This window comes from Periplaneta americana, chromosome 6, assembly GCF_040183065.1.
Source record: "Periplaneta americana isolate PAMFEO1 chromosome 6, P.americana_PAMFEO1_priV1, whole genome shotgun sequence".
Lineage (NCBI taxonomy): Eukaryota > Metazoa > Arthropoda > Insecta > Blattodea > Blattidae > Periplaneta > Periplaneta americana.
Genome location: NC_091122.1, coordinates 116,164,242 through 116,180,869, shown reverse-complemented (window position 1 = coordinate 116,180,869; position 16,628 = coordinate 116,164,242). Strand labels below are relative to the sequence as shown.

Below are 16,628 nucleotides of genomic sequence, written 5' to 3'. Positions count from 1 at the left end.
CCTTCCCTATCTATCCTCTTCTATTCTCTCTCATACCTAGACTGTCTCCCTCCCATTTCTCGCTTTCGTATTAAATATTACATATTCCTTTCCTTAATAATTCACATTATTTATTCATTTTCTTCTCTACTGTCAAATCTACCTACTCTTAATCATTCTTTTCTAGCTATTTTCTTTGTTTACATTTCCCTTATCTCTATTTTACAACATTTACATCACTTTTTTTTTTCCTACAAGTCTATTCTCTGTTTATTTACGTATTTATCTCTTTCCCTTCGCTTCACTCCTAACTTTCCTATTTTATTATCTCTTTCCCGATATTTATTCCTATAATACTCCTGCAGTTATAGTACCCGTAATATTACTCCCAACCCACAACATTGAAAAAAAAAATGAAATATTTAATTCACTTAATTACACTTCCAATTTCTCTCTCTTCCCCTTCACATTTGTTCAGATGTTTTTTCAACAGTAATTTCACTAGAGGTTTTGATTTATCTAGAGAAAATCAAAACTCAAGTGGGATTTAATTGACTATTACACGATTAGAAGAACGTATATAAAGATTAGAAGTAACGAAATACTCCAATACAATAAAATATTAATTGACTTACGAAAATACAACTGTCTTCAAATGTATTATTGGACCATCTAAACATTACAAATATTACGCTAAATGGCAGAGTGTGTTATGATTAGCTGTTTTCTTGTTATCAGTTGTGTCAACTATGGAATCTTCTTTGAACTCTGTGGACGGTTACTAGTCAAGAAGGCTTTGTTGATTCAGTTTCATTTTTATTAAAACAGTTGCATTCCACTTCAATTATCTGGATCCCAGTAATCAACATCACTTGACAGATGATTTTCAATAAATCTTAGTATTAAATAATCTCTGATACGTGACTATCCATAATATCATATAGCAGAAGCTATAACATAACCTAAATAAACCTAAATAATATAAAGAAGTGTTAGGAAAGTTTTAATTAGAGATGATGAAATGAAACAAGAAAACTTTTAATTAAGGATGATGAAATAAAAAATAAACATGAATAATTTTAAAAGGAACAATTGAATCGGTTATTGTTGAAAGGAACTAAGTCCACTTTTTAAAGTTTTGAGATAATCGAAAAAAAACTGATTTGTGAATAATCTATTGAAGATTAAACCAAAATATATTGAACACATATATTTCATGTGTACAATATATTTTGGTTTAATCTTTGATAGATTTCAATTCAGGAATCCGTTCCTGAGCACGAGTTCTACTCTTTCAGGGGCGAGCTAAAGTTTCTCTGTATATTTTATATTTTATGTTACAATTATTAGCAAAATAATAAATGAATAAATAAATAAATAAATGAATAAATAAATAAATAAACAAAACAAAAGGCAAGGCAAGGCAAAGCATTGAAAGTACAGTTTTCAAATTTGAATGTTGTAGTGGTTGATGGTTCAGTTGATGTTATATTGGACGTGTGCGTAAAGGAAGTGGAACTCGTTGATGTACATGGTGTATTCCTCAACTTATTCAGGATTTCCGAATAGTGCTCTTCATTTATTTTTAAAAAGGGTCTCAGGGAAGATGCATAGCTATGACCAGTGATCTTTATTAATTCTTGTTTTTGAATGCCAATGCGAGTCATATTTGAAACTGCTGTGCATCGACTGAATTGGTTTGTAATTTTCTGTTTTTTGACGTCCAGGCCAATTCAGTTTGAAATGTTGGCAAACAAAGAAACAAATGCTAGGGTAGTGATAAAAACAAACAAATGCTAGAGAAGCGATAAAATTAAACAAATGCTAGGGACGTGATAAAATTGTGCGATAAGCAGCCATGATTGGTCGAAAGACGTCCTTTCGTACCGTTTTATTGGTCAAAAGTAGTATGACGTAGTGAAAGTGTGATAGTCACTTTAATTTTCTTTTATTCATTGTTTGTACAGGGACATCATTTTATTTTTACTGACATTTTTAATATAAACTTGCCTGTACCTCTACCCCCTTCCACGACTGGAGTTCGATGATACTGGCGTAATATACAAACAAACCACTTTACTATGTATAGGAGGGAAGAAAAGTAGTTCATCCATTTACGTAAACTAGGAAATATTGCGCTTTTGAGTTTGATAATTTTCATTAGGTTTTTGTTTAATCAAAATATAGTACAGTATTAACATTGAGTGTTTTTACTAAAGAACTGAGCTGTCCATGTGGACGTATTCATTATGCAGTGTATATTGTACTGTCTACAGCACATTAGCGTACAATATAGAGAATGAAGTTAAATTGGATATTTAAACACATTTTTTAAAAATGGTGGCCGTTCATTTCGATACAGGCTTCAGTTCTATTGCGCATATTATCGCACTATAGACTAATGTACGTAATCCCAATTACCAGTTTCGTTCTTTGTACTAGTAACTCATGTTGAAATAATTCTGTACCTACTCTATAAAAGGGTACCTTAGGTACTGTAAATTCAATCTTCACTTCTGTCCGATCCGAAAAGATAAAATTACTCAGACATACTATCTACTGTCCGTCCAAGTGGTTATGTCGTAGGGTCGTAGAAAGGGAGGAAATCACGTGACAGTTAATTACTTAACAAGGCCCTTTTATTTAAGTTATTTTAAACAGTTGTATAATATTACGTAGACGTCCAATTCCTAACAGAAATTAATGTTCTGAGGAAGAAGCTAAGACAGCCCAGCCACTAGGTGGCGAATAAAAGCTGGTGGGGGAAACCGGGATACGACATAGGCAAATGGACGACAGTACCTGTGCGCAAGTGATTCAATATTGAAAGCTGTTTCGTCACTGGAAAACGCGAACATATTTTTGGAACGTACTGTTTACTATGACCGTAAGGCTACTATGACTGTATATGCGGTCTTGGGTTTGTGTAGAGGACGGTTGAACTTCATTAGTAGAAGGGATGGGAGTGAAGTACATTAAAAAACTCAGGTACAATAAAAATTGAAGTAAAAATAAAATGATGTCCCTGTATATCTTACTACACTCTTACACTTAAGTTCCTTCTCTATTCCTATTCTATGACTTTTGCTAACCCTAATACTGGTGACAGACTACAGTCACTAATCGCGATTATCGACCTAATCGCGATCGGGTTTGTAGTGTGTCACTGTCCCGATCGCGATCAGGAGCTAAATCCTGTTTCCAGAACAAGATAATCGCGCTGAGGCACGGCCCAGTGGACGAAAGTAACATTTTAGTAATCTTTGGTTTCGAATCACCTTGATTTATATTATTTAGGAAGTCGTGATAGCTTCTGCTGTGGAATTTTGTTACCCCTTATATGAAATAGAAACGGAAATGAATGGCTAGAAAATCAATTTGGCTACTATTAGACGTAGTGGAGAAACTTAATGAGATGTGAGAAAAGTAAAAAGAAATATATTAACAAATGACAGACGAATTATTCATATTTTATATATACAGGGTGTTTAAAAAATACGGGGCATAATTTCAGGTATGTATTTCCCACATGTAGACAATCAAAATAGTTCATTACAACATGTGTCCGGAAATGCTTTATTTTCGAGTTACGGCCTTCACAACATTGAAATTTACCGGAACGTTTTTCATTCCGCAGGTCGTTGCCGTCAAAGGAGACATTAAGAGGGCACTCTGACAGTTCATTCCGAGGCGAAGGTTACATTCAGTGTTGTGTAGGCGTTAGACTGTGCGACATGTATTCAAATCAAAAGCTGGCAGAGATACACTTCATGTACGGTAAGGCGGACGGCAATGCTGCGCTGGCTCGTCGTTTGTACCAGGAGAGGTACCCACAGCGACAATGTCCAGATCGGAAGACATTTGTACGTCTCCATTACCGTCTGTGCGAGTATGGAAAATTTAACTCTCCTGGTTTGGGAAGGGGACGACCAAGATCTACAACTCCAGAAGTACAGGAGGAGATTCTGGAGGCTGTGAACATGACTCCTTCTATCAGCACACGAAGGATAGCGTTGCAAGTCAGTGTTCCTCATACGACTGTCTGGAGACTGTTGAAAGTGTATCAATTGTATCCTTATCATTTGCAACGTGTACAGGCCCTGTCACCAGCAGATTACCCTGCACGAGTTAGGTTCTGTCAGTGGTTCTTGCAGCAGTGTGGTGTAAATCCGAACTTTCCTGCCTTAATATTATGTACAGATGAAGCACAGTTCACACGAGATGGCATAACAAATTTCCACAATCAGCATGTATGGGCGTATGAAAACCTATGTGCAACTGTTCCATCTCATCACCAGGTGCAGTTCTCCCTCAACATGTGGGCCGGTATCATTGGTGATCGATTAGTTGGACCCCATGTACTTGTAAACAGACTTACGGGGCAGGCGTACACAAACACCATACCTCATGTTTTAGAAGACACTCCACTGATCAATCGTCAACACATTCTCTTCTTGCATGATGGCGCTCCTGCACACTTCAGTCGTACGGCTCGCCGGTACTTGGATCGAAGGTTTCCTGATCGATGGATAGGTAGAGGTGGCCCAATTGCTTGGCCTCCACGCTCACCTGATCTGAACCCTCTCGATTTCTACTTGTGGGGCCATTTAAAATCATTGGTTTATTCGTCTCCGGTGCCTGATTTGGAATCCCTTCGGAATCGAATTGTGGCATGTTCTGAGGACATACGCAATACTCCTGGAGTTTGGGATCGTGTTCGCAGGTCAATGAGACATCGATGTGAGGTCTGTATTCAAGCAGGAGGTGGACATTTTGAACATCTTCTGTAATGACAACGATCTGCGGAAATAAAAACGTTCCGGTGAATTTCAATGTTGTGAAGGTCATAACTCGGAAATGAAGCATTTCCGGACACATGTTGTAATGAACTATTTTGATTGTCTACATGTGGGAAATACATACCTGAAATTATGCCCCGTATTTTGTAAACACCCTGTATAGAGATCAATAGAAGGCTGCTGAAAGATGTTTCATTTCAGTAAATAATGGATTACAAACTGGAGCTGGTTTCTTTTTCAGATTTATAATTTCATTCTCCATTACGACGCTATCGTTGAGGTTAGGGTTGATTTAAAAAAAATATATATTTTATTACAAAATAATATAAATTTCTGGCATGATGATATAAATTCTATAGGTTATAAAATCTCTTTTCAAAATAATATAAATAGTAATGATATAAATTGTATCAGTTTACATTGTAAAGCATATAACAATTTTAACAAATGAATTCCCATATCAAGCAGCAAGGAACAAAAAAAAACAATGAACAAACATCAAAGGAAAGTATGAATTTTAGGTGTTGTCCAGGAGGGAAACAAACATATATGTATGTACATACAGAAAATTGTTTGCTCTATGGTAATTCAGCTGTTGACCAGACGGGGCCTAGTGTGTCACCACATTTTCGGTAATCGCGATCGGACCTGATCGCGATAAGTGCTAATCGCGATTAGTACTGTAGTCTGTCACCAGTATAACTTTCTCGCACTCAGTTTTGTCAATATGTTTTAAGCAACTTGGTTATGACGTGCATACTCATAGAGACGGACACGTACGATGAACAAGAAGTGCAGCTACTAAGAAATAATAGCTTTTGCAAGAGGAAGTAGGTCTGCCTCTCATCTATTATTACATTCCATTTTTGTTATGGACATGACACGAAAATTACAATATTTAGTTGGATTAAAAGGAACTCTGTTTCCTCCTGCATTATATTCCCATGAGAGGGGAAACGGGCTCCTGTCGCTGCTTAAGCACGATCTTTACGAGCTCCGTCATGTGAATGGTTAATTGTACCCGCGTTTTGTCTTCTCAGTGGTTTACAACTGTTTGCTGTCGTTGTTGTTCTGCTCATTTGCCTCCAGCAGTGCAGAACGAGATAATTAATGGTGAGCAGAGAGAGCTCCGTGTAATTAGGGACACAATGAACTTGTAAATGTGACTGTGGCACGGAATCCAAACTGGGAGGGCTTAAAAACAGATACAGCTTGCATTTTAAATGCTTCCACGTCACATACATCGAACGAGGTAATCGAACGGTAGCTTGCTGATTTAATATTCAGAAGGTGAATGGATTCATCACCTAACCTGAAAGATTTGGGATTTTTCATGAGTTTTTTTAACTTTCCTTCCATTATTCGGATTTCTATCAATATCATTATAATCAATATAATAATAATAATAATAATAATAATAATAATAATAAGTAATAATAATTCAAATTACTATAACCATTACAGTAACCACCGTCACTATCACCACCATCGACAGTAGTCATCATTAGATTCAACCGTAGTTCAATCAACTTTCTATTTTGCTATATATGTTCTTTTTTAGATGGAACAACTATTTTGGACAACTACTAAATATACATAGGCCAAATAGAAATGATCGGGACGAAATTGAAATACAAAATGCTGAGCCATTTATACCCGAACCCACACTTTCTGAAGTCGAAATTGCGATAGAACATCTGAAAAATTATAAGTCTCCAGGTATCGATCAAATTCCAGCAGAATTAATAAAAGAGGGTGGAAGCGCATTATCTAACGAAATTTATAAGCTTGTACTTGCTATTTGGGAAAAGGAAATTGTACCAGAACAATGGAAGGAGTCCATAATCCTACCTATCTTTAAAGGATAAAATTCCATATTTCGATTATATTATAGGATGTTTACCAAAGTAATCCTTGGATTAACGGCGTTTGTCGCATCGCTCTACGCCTTTTAGTTTGCGAAATATTAAACGTCTTACTCCAAGCTCTGACGTCATAACCACTGATCGCTTCGTAAGACTGCGTTGTAGTTCCGTTTGACATACAGCGTAGAACCAGTAAATATATATTCATACGTTACAGTCAGTTGTTATTAACACACTTAGGACCTATCACATGCATATACTGGAATAATAATGATAATAATAATAATAATAATAATAATAATAATAATAATGTCTGGTAAGGGTTCAAACTGAAAAGGTTTGATATGTCGATCCATTATAACCTAAGTCAACGCCTTCACTGAGAGAGTGAATGTATGTGAGACGTGAAATATTCGTTATGAATGGACTGCAAATACGTGTTTATCTCACGTCAACAATAAATTAGTACATGGTTTATATTATTCTATTGCGTCATAGTTGTTGAGTCACGCGGTTTAGGCATGAAGCTATATTTGGGGGAACCTCGAAAACATGTGGATCATCGAATTGCGGCAGTTGATAACCAGAACTACTTCCAAGACATTTTTCTGTATAGTATCTTCTCTCCACGCATTTTTCTTCCAGCTGTATGTTTTGTCTTCCACCCATCGTTTAGTGGCTTTAGAGTACTGGAGTCTGGAGCCAGTTACATCTCTTTTCACGTTGTAATTATGGTCCATTTCGCAATCATAGTTCTTGTTACCATTCCACCATATGGAAAGTGTTTTCTCTTAGGAGTGTAAAGCAATCTCTCGTTATGGTATGATTCAAATTTGCTGGTGTGACAAAATTGATTAGTCTGATTTAGGTCTTTTAAAGGGGCAGGGTTACATACAACTTTTTTCAGAGCATTGTAATCGCTGGATCCAGGTTCGATCCATTCCCTCTCACTATTGTATTGGTGAATGTGTGCACATTTTTTATTATGTCTCTGTTTCTCCCCATTCGTGTATATTACAAATATGATTTAATACAGAAATGAATCTGTCTTCTAAGTCGTCAGAATCACCTTCACATGTAGCACAAGACCACATAGGTGATTTATGATGCTCTCTTTCCACATTTGTGCGGCGGCTTTAAGCTTTTAGCCATGTGCCAAATGTAAAATTGATAGCCCATCCATTCATATTTGGTCCTTATCAATTTCCTAATTCCTCTATGGCGGTTCGATAGAAAGAGGGTAGGCCTAATGTTCATTTTTTTCTTTTAGGCGATCTAGAAATTTTTCGCATGCTGCTTCGCCTACAATTAGACCTTTTTGCAGAACTACGAAGTCTATAATCTTATCTGAATCGAGGTCTATTACACTGTAAGTTACATATTTTGCACTGTAACTAGGTGAGTCAAATTGGCTATCACCGCGATTCGCACGTTTTTATCTTTTAGGGAATTGATAAGTTGTTCATGAATCTGAAAATAACTACATCTACTGTTGATTCTACGAATTTCGAAATTATTTTATAAAATGTTGTCTTTCCGATGAAACATAATTGTAAAGTTTTTGAAAATTTTTCAAACAATTTGTATCTTATATCGCACAAGTATAACGCAGAACTCACTGCTATGCTTCACCTCTGTTCCGACTTCCACTCCCAATTACGGGCATTCTGGCACACTGCATTAACTTTCAGCAATAGTCCTATTGTTTCTACCAAATATTTGTAAAAGAGGAATGACAAATGTTGCAGAAGAAAAACAAAATTTGTAACGCTGATCAAAAAAGAAAAAAAAACACTTTTTGACTCCCTATTTACTTTCTGTCTCATGTGCAGCGTCCTCGGAACCTGATGAATTAGAATTTGCAGTTTCTTCATCTATTTGAAAATATGTCTCTGAGTCAGTTTCTGCTCCCCCACGTCCGATTCACCACACACATTTCTTAGCGTCTCGCACCCTATGTCACACTGCACAACTTTGTTTATATTAGGTTCCTGTGAATTTTCAGCCTCATCGAGAACTACACACACGTCAATATTTTCAGCTATAGGTACATCACTGCAACTTGCTATTGCTTCTTCGACGACCTTCTTTCATTTATAAGCAGAGGAGCGCGTAGATCAGAACTGTCTTGGGGAGATTCTCCTTTCAAAAATAGGAAAGGGACAGAAGTTTTCTTAATTTTCATAGGAGTTCTATTGTCTTTCATTAAACGTCTTTTAGTAAAGACGATTCTTGAAAATCAGTTTCACGGAAATGACTGGAACACACAACAGTAGTTTTCGATAGTGCAAAACCTTTTCTGTTGATTTTCTTCACCCATGTTTGAAATCTTTGCAGTAACTTTTCTCTGTTCGGAAATACATGAAATGATACCCCTTCTTCATGTTCTGTTTTTGTTGTTCCCTCTGAACACGAAAAATCACAAAACCACGGCATTTTAATCTGTATTACGATACAATTTCTTCTGTTTAGTCTACTGTAGTTCAAAATCGTTCATATAAAAGAAAATACGTCTACATAAAACCACAACATTAGTATGTGCTGGTTTTATGATTAAATGAAAAGCAAAACATGACTTCACACAATCATAACTAAGTCCGAAATTCTGTTTACGTTTACTACGGCAGGAGAAGATTATTTATTTTAATACAAAGCGCTGCGCTGCACTCGCTGATGTTCTCGGTCTACTACGCAATCACACCAGCTCAGTGGCTATGACGTCATAAGTATTTGTGCGGAGTCTGTAACTCAAGAACCAAGCCTCGTATTGACATGCGGCAAATTACATTCTACTTAGATTGAAAAACGTGTTTGATTAAACCCAATTTAATTTTATCGCGGACTGCTCCTTTAAGAAGGGGGACAAGACTAACTGTAGTAACTTTCGAGGAATATCACTTTTGATGACGTCGTACAAAATTTTGTCCAATATTCTTTAGATGGAGAAAGTTACACAACACAGAACTGCACGCATTGTATTCTTCATCTGACATAATTAGGAACATTAAATCCAGACGTTTGAGATGGGCAGGGCATGTAGCACGTATGGGCGAATCCAGAAATGCATATAGAGTGTTAGTTGGGAGGCCGGAGGGAAAAAGACCTTTAGGGAGACCGAGGCGTAGGTGGGAGGATAATATTAAAATGGATTTGAGGGAGGTGGGATATGATGATAGAAAATGGATTAATCTTGTTCAGGATAGGGACCAATGGCGGGCTTATGTGAGGGCGGCAATGAACCTCCGGGTTCCTTAAAAGCCAGTAAGTAAGTATGTTCTTTTTTTTACATTTTTTCCAGGTTTCTTCATTCTTTGTGCTACATTGTAAATAGGTACCTTACAAAATTTCAATTCACCACGGTTAAGGCTGTTTCACAATAAACCGGAAACGGAAATGACAACGAGAACGGAAATATTGTTAAAATAAATGTACGTATTTAAATGTGAGCATTCACAATTAACTTTCACGTACCCGTTCCCGGACTTCGGCAAGCTTCTCGTTAATTGTGAATGCTCATATTTAAATACATTTATTTTAACAGTATTTCCGTTTTCGTTCTCGATGTCGTTTCCGTTCCCGGTTTACTGTGAATCAGCCTTTATTCTCACATAACGTAAATCCTTCTCTAAACAATAACGGCGACCAGAATGATTGCTGCCACCATTACCACCACCTATTCCCGGCTTAATCAACAACATTGTATGTGTTATAGTGAATATGTTCCATAAATCTTTGTGTTATATAAAATTACTTCTCATGAATGTGTAAACAGTCCTGTTTTATTCTACTACATTTGTTAATTTCGAAAGTACGATATTTACTTTATCAAAAATGCTATTGTGTTTCGGTAACTCCATTATACACAAGATGCAATAAAAAATTCATGTTCCTAGCATCAAAATTGTAAGAGCGTTCACACTTGAACATGACGAAATGTGCTTTAAAAAAGCGTGAGAAAACAGCTTGTAAAGTTTGCATGGTTCAAATTCGAGGGTGCAGTCATTTAAATATTTTGTATGCTTCCAAGCGCCGCAAAACACTGAAACTTGCTCACCATATAAGAAATTGCCGATTCATTTTTCACAATAAATAAATGAGTGACTGAGTGAGTATGTGAATGAGTGGGTGAGTGAATAGGTGAATGAGTGAGTAAATGAATGAGTGAGTGAGTGAGTAAATGAATAAATGAATAAATGAGTGAGTAAATAAGTGAGTGAGTAAATGAGTGAGTAAATAAGTGAGTGAGTAAATGAGTGAGTAAATAAGTGAGTGAGTAAATAAGTGAGTGAGTAAATAAATGAGTAAATAAATAAATAAATAAATAAATGAGTGAGTGAGTAAATAAATAAATAAATAAATAAATGAGTGAGTAAATAAATAAATAAATAAATAAATGAGTGAATAAATAAATAAATGAGTGAGTAAATAAATAAATAAATGAGTGAGTAAATAAATAAATAAATAAATAAATGAGTGAGTGAGTAAATAAATAAATAAATAAATAAATAAATGAGTGAGTGAGTAAATAAATAAATAAATAAATGAGTGAGTGAGTAAATAAATAAATAAATGAGTGAGTAAATAAATAAATAAATGAGTGAGTGAGTGAGTAAATAAATGAGTGAGTGAGTAAATAAATGAATAAATGAGTGAGTAAATAAATAAATAATAAATGAGTGAGTGAGTAAATAAATAAATAAATGAGTGAGTGAGTAAATAAATAAATAAATGAGTGAGTAAATAAATAAATAAATGAGTGAGTGAGTAAATAAATAAATAAATGAGTGAGTGAGTAAATAAATAAATAAATGAGTGAGTGAGTAAATAAATAAATAAATGAGTGAGTGAGTAAATAAATAAATAAATGAGTGAGTGAGTAAATAAATAAATAAATAAACGAGTGAGTGAGTGAGTAAATAAATAAATAAATAAATGAGTGAGTAAGTGAGTAAATAAATAAATATATGAGTGAGTGAGTGTGTAAATAAATAAATGAGTGAGTGAGTGTGTAAATAAATAAATGAGTGAGTGAGTAAATAAATAAATGAGTGAGTAAATAAATAAATAAATAAATGAGTGAGTGAGTAAATAAAAAAGTAAGTAAAGAAACAAGTAGACAGACAGACAGACAGACAGTGATTTTTGACTGAAAATGAACATTTCGCCGGCCTACCCCTTAAGCATTTATATAGCTTTTTAAAAATGTATCGACCGTGACCATTATTGAACCCGCAATCTTCAGATCCAATGTCATATAATGTAGCCAATAGACCACCGAAGATGAAAGAAAATTAAGTTACTTCGCAGTTCTAAACAGGCAACTGGCTGTACATTGTATCTCTATTGACTAGCTCTGTGTGAGTGAAGCATCCTTGTTATGTTGTTACTATCGGCGTGACATCTGACAGCAGACGGGTCAGAAGTTGTTAGCGGGGCACGGGGCATCATCTGCCTGTCACTGATCCAAATGTGTAGGAATTTATTAATTACTTTGACGTCACTGACTAACTTGTTTATCTGGCGAGAAAGTTTTGAATTGCTGATTCCTTCATTTTGAATTTTCTTGCGTTGCAGTTGGTGGTAGTGGTGCAGTGGAGAAGAGAAGATGACGCAACAAAACAAGAACAGCGGTCAAAACGTGACGGAGCAAATCCAACAAATGAGAAAACGTTAAGAAAGACTTCAACTTGCTTTGAAAGGAGAATTGAATTGGAAAAACGACAGTAACAAAAAAAGAGAAAGAATGAAAGATAAAGTACAGAAAAGAAGGCCTTGGATTCTGTGCTGTGTTCTCAAAGGAATGACCATCTAAGAGTCCAGAGAGGAGGGAGTGGGAAAAAGTAAATTAGAATGACCTAAGAAAAGGACCCGAGTTTCTGAAAGGAGAAGTAGAGAAAAAGCTGTGTTAGCAACGTGGTGCGTGATCTGTGCTTTTTTTTTATGTCGCTTTTATTCTGATTCAAATTCAGACGTCATTAGTGTTTTGGGATGCCCGGTGTCTTGTCTGTGAACTTTATTTGTGACAAGTGGACGAGGAAGAAAGAAGAGATGGTTCGCACTCTGCTTCATGCTTAGCTGCAGGTACGTAAGCTGCCTTCCACAGGGGAACGTGTTGTGGTTAACAGTGGAATCGCTTTTGTAGCAGGTGGCAATTGGTCCTGCTTCAAGGCATTGTGTTTTAAATTCCCTCGACCCTGAGACTTCTTTTGCAAAATAACATTCCTCTAGGGAATACACCTGGATGTTTAGCTAGTGGCGAACGTGTTAAGTATTTTATTGGGGAGATGGAAGTCGCGAATTTGCCAAAGCAGATTACGCTATCTAAAAAAGTCTTGCTTAACATTAAAAATATTACAGACAGCCGTAATTGTGAGTATTTATTTCCTCCGTTCCCCAAAACAGTAGCCCTTAAGTTCGATTCGATTTTTTCACTTTCTCATTATACGAAGTACAAAGTGAAAGTATTTTGATACTGCAAAAATTCGAATTGGAGATTTTACCGGAAATACGCGTTCCCAACATTCCTAAGTGGTTTGATAGCCCTCACTGTGCTTGTAGTCGGCCTGGTTGGCGAGTTGGTATAGCGTTGGTCTTCTATGCCTAAGGTTGCGGGTTCGATCCCGGGCCAGGTCAATGGCATTTAAGTGTGCTTAAATGCGACAGGGTAGTGTCAGTAAATTTACTGGCATGTAAAAGAACTCCTGCGGAACAAAATTCGGCACATCCGGCGACGCTGATATAACCTCTGCAGTTGCGAGCGTCGTTAAATAAAAACATAACATTTTTTTTACAGTGCTTGCTTCCTGTCTGAAATTATATCATTAATATTACACTCATCTTATCACCTAAGCCTGTTATTCACTCTTCATAACACACTTCTGATTATTCGTTGGTACGGTATATCTGCTATCCCTTTTCTCCACATATGCCCCTTTTATTAGTCTTAGTGTATAATAATTTATTTATTTACTAATATTTTACTAATATTTATTGTGCTGTACCACAGCCTGGGGCCAATAACAGTTCAGCACACGATTTACAGTGAACAAGATATAATAAAAATAGTGCATACAAATAATTATTAAAATTGGAGACAAATACAAATAAACAATAATGACAAAATGAATAGATAACTACAAAATACATGATGAAGAAAAGCTCAAAAACAACACAAACGAATGAAGTTGAAATGAATGAGATTTCGATGAGTATGCTTAATATAAGAAGAGCCAAACAACAAACTATACATTAAACCGATCTGAATTAATACAACGTAAATTGGCAGCTTTCATGCATCTGAGAAGTGGAGAGAGAGATTTAGGCTTATACGTATAACATTTTTTTTGAAATCTTAAACCATTCGAAGGGGCCCGAAGGTAGATATAGCTTATAAAGGATTCACAATCAATATCATCCTTTAAGGCCTTACAAAAGAATAAGTAGTCAAGTTCAAGACGTGTAGCATAAAGGCTAGAAAAGTTAAAATATTTACAAGTACGCTCATAATTGAAAATAGATGAATTTGGTAAAAACCTAAAAGTACATAGGGACATAAATTTTCTTTGAATGATTTCCAATTTAACCGAATCAGTAGAAGTAATAGAATTCCGGGCGACAGATGCATATTTGAGTTTAGATCTGATTAATGTATAGTATAGAATTACAAGAGTAGCTGGAGTAGAAAAAGAATAAGTCCGAGCATTCTAATGGAATGATTATAAATATATTGGACATGATTATGAAAATGTAATTTGGTATCGAGTAGAACTCCCAGGTCTCTAATACAGTCTTTCCTTATTATGTTGATATTATTACGAGTATAATTAAATTTAAAAGAAGTGGTTTTTCTAGAGAAGGAAATGATAAAAGTTTTCGATTCATTAATTTTCATTCCATTATCAGCAGACCATAGCTAAATAGCATTTATATCATTTTGCAAATTTATACAGTCTGCCAGACTATTAATTTTGCAAACTATTTTAAGGTCATCGGCGGCAAATAAAAGGCAGTTAGAACTTATTCTTTTACAGATATCATCTATAAATAATAAAAATAATAGAGGTCCCAAAATGGAACCCTGTGGAACTCCGCATAAACTAATATAAGGATCAGAATAAGAATTTCCAAGTCTAACACAGGATTGTCTATCTTTTAAATAATTTTCAAATCAGTCCAGGTAGTTAGTGGTAAGACCAAAAGAATTTAATTTACTCAGTAACATATTATGGGGAATAACATCAAATGCTTTGCTGAAGTCAAAATAAATGGAATCAATTTGACCCTGAGTTTCAACTATAGGCATAGCATAATTGAGTTAAGATACTAAATTAGTAGTCGTAGATTTTCCTTTCGTAAAACCATGTTGGGCCGAATTGATTTTGTTTTTCACGTAAAAATAATAATTATTATAATTATAATTATACCGGGATTATGGTAAGCTTACTCATTGATAATTCTTAAACATCTGAAATTCTTTTGAGATGTCATTATGTTTTGCGAAATTGTCTGTATTACCCGATAAATTTGACGTTTGTCAGAAAATTTGTTGAATGTTGGTGGAGTCGACCGTTAGTTGTGCGAAGCAACAATAGGGAATACTTTTCCTTTCGCACTCACAATCCTCGTTGGCTGCGCATTTTCGTGTGGGCCTGGGAGTTGTAAAAACAGGCGTCACTCGTGCGTGTCGAGTGATGAACCCGGGATCACCGCACAAGATTATCCAAGCACCTGCTTCTCACATACGTGAAGTTCCTTACGTTTGTGGAACCTTTTTGCACATCTACGCAAGTTTCTTGGTGAAGGAACACAAATCCACCAAAAGCATTCCATGTCGAATGCTCTGGTAGAAATTTAATACTGGAAGTATGTTAAATGGAAAAGTTGATGATGAAAACATTGCGGCTGTATTCCCCAGTAAATATCCACAAATTTTACATTACAGTATCGCACAGAAAATGAATAGATCGATGAAGTACTGCTTGCTACTACTGTGGTATATCCTCAAATCTGTTGATGGATGACAGATACAGCAATAATCGATCCTTTTTATTCTTCTTTCTTGTACCTATAAATACTATAATATACAGCAGGTCATCTGAGATTTAAAGACTAAGACCGAGCTTTCTTTACCAAACTCAAGCATTCTTCCTGGATGCCTTCCTCCTGACGATAATTTTATTTTTAAAATAATTTTAGTACCGTGGTTTTCTGCGTTCTGTCCCCATGGTCATTCCGTTAACATCATCGTAATTACACCCATTTAACAATATCTGTTATATTTTTTTGTATCTTGTCATTTTCACTATATGACTTACGTAAGATTTTACCTTTAATTTTTCTTAAATTTTTCATGACAGACGATAGGAGAAATTGAGGAGTTAGCTGGAAGAAGGGCGTAATTCGAATTACGCCGTTTATCCGTAAAATGGCTATATACGTTCTTTGGCGGCGTTTCTACCAACCACCACAATGTTATGCCTCTACTTCCAATAGATTGCAATAGAGAGGTATTATTGAATTGCGTTCTTTTTCCGTTTCACTACTGTGGTTCGAGGACAGGCGAAGGTAACTGCAAGGGTGTTCGCGTTGTCTGACGAACGTTCTGATCTATCTTATCTTTCGCCTCATGGAAGCGAATATAACCTTTCTGATGTTGAAAGTATCAGTGAAACTGAATTACATATGGAAAGGTAGAAAACGGAAACGGTTTAACAAACTATGAAAGAATAATCTAGCAAGCGACGACGAAATTAAGGCAAAGCTTACTATTTATTTTTGTCAATGGAGAATGAATGTAAGCTACTAATAATATAGGCGTATGCAGTGTTATAAAATGTTAGATCTATGCTAGCAGTCAGCCGTTTAGGAACGACCATATTTCTGACAGGTTAGCAGCAAAACATTTAAGCCAGTTGTTGCCAGAAGAAATACGAGATGTCTACAGAGGAACAAGCCATTTTCCATTGAGAATTTTGGAAACTGGAAT

General features: G+C 35.6%; 1 protein-coding gene across 3 annotated transcripts in view; it reads left to right on the top strand.

Moving 5' to 3' along the window:
• The window catches only part of LOC138701655 (uncharacterized), a 378,952-nt gene that overhangs the window by 74,826 nt on the left and 287,498 nt on the right, over nt 1-16,628 (top strand). For 2 of the 3 annotated variants that reach the window (XM_069828771.1, XM_069828770.1), the window contains exon 2: nt 12,218-12,724. The exons of the other annotated variant lie outside the window; for it this stretch is intronic. The gene's annotated coding sequence lies outside the window, so the exon portion shown is untranslated. The remainder of the gene's footprint in view (nt 1-12,217; nt 12,725-16,628) is intronic. 3 annotated transcript variants of the gene reach the window in all.